At 42.0% G+C, this 1,171-nt stretch overlaps 1 protein-coding gene across 2 annotated transcripts in view; it reads left to right on the top strand.

Annotated features, from left to right (window-relative positions):
- Positions 1–1,171, top strand: part of Serinc5 (serine incorporator 5) — a 109,410-nt gene that overhangs the window by 11,576 nt on the left and 96,663 nt on the right. The gene's annotated exons all lie outside the window — the stretch shown is intronic.

Below are 1,171 nucleotides of genomic sequence, written 5' to 3' on the forward strand. Positions count from 1 at the left end.
TTTTAATTATTTTTATTTTATGTGTATGAGTGTATTGCTTACATGTACGTGTGTGCACCCATGTTGTGCAATGCCTGGGGAGGTTTGACGAGGGTGTCGGATTCCCCTGGAACTGAAGTTATGGGCAGCTGTTAGCCACCTAACACCTCTGCAAGAGCAGGCAGCCAGTGCTCTCAACTGCTGAGCCGTCTCTCTAATCTATCTTTACAATAGGGTCTTGTTATGAAGGCGTGGCTGGCCTTGCTGTGTAGGTCATACTGACTGTGAACTTGTAGTAATCCTCCTGCCTCAGCCTCCTGAGTGAATGGATGATAGGCCTATGCTACCACATCCTGTGCTGTGATCATCAGAATTAAAAAGGGAGATTTTGTTTGTTTGTTTTCCTCAGACAGGGTCTTACTTGTAGATTAGGCTGGAATTCACTATGTATTTGTAGACCAGGCTGGCCTTAAACTCAGTACAATCCTTCTGCCTCAGTTTTCCAAGTGCTGAAATTGTTAACTATGCACTAACATTCCTGGTTAAAAAAGGGCTCTTATCCAGGCTGGTATGTCTGTAGCCATTGCACGCAATTGCCTTTCATTTCTGGACCAAGCTGTTTCCAATATTTTTAAAAAATGGAAAACCTGCCTAATATCTTTGTTCTAATAACTTGATATTGCTCTATTTCCCTTGATCTAGTACTTTGGTCTTAGTGCAACACTGAGATTGGATGTTTCATGCACCCAATGCATAAAGATCATGTATCCTCTTACCACAGAGTCGGGTAGCTTTGCCAGTGAATTTTTATTTCACATTGCCGTTTACCAGTTGGATTTATTTTATGATTCAATGTTGAAAGCAGTATTGATCAAGTTACCTAACTCTGATTGTCCCCAAATACTAGGTTTTTCAGGTAGTCAAAAGTGACCCACTGCAGCCCTAGTAAAAAGGTGTTTCAGGGATTGGAGAAATGGCTCAGCAGTTAAGAACACTGGTTGTTCTTGCAGAAGACCCGAGTTCGAATCCCAGCACCCATATGGTAGCCAATAACTGTCCATAACTCCAGTTCCAGGGGATCTGACAGCCTCTTCTGTCCTCTGCAGGCATTGCACGACACAGGTGCACTTACCTACACGCAGGCAGTGCACACATACACATAAAATAAAAATAATAAATAAAATATTAAAAA

Source organism: Nannospalax galili, unplaced genomic scaffold (assembly GCF_000622305.1).
Source record: "Nannospalax galili isolate Female #2095 unplaced genomic scaffold, S.galili_v1.0 scaffold45, whole genome shotgun sequence".
Lineage (NCBI taxonomy): Eukaryota > Metazoa > Chordata > Mammalia > Rodentia > Spalacidae > Nannospalax > Nannospalax galili.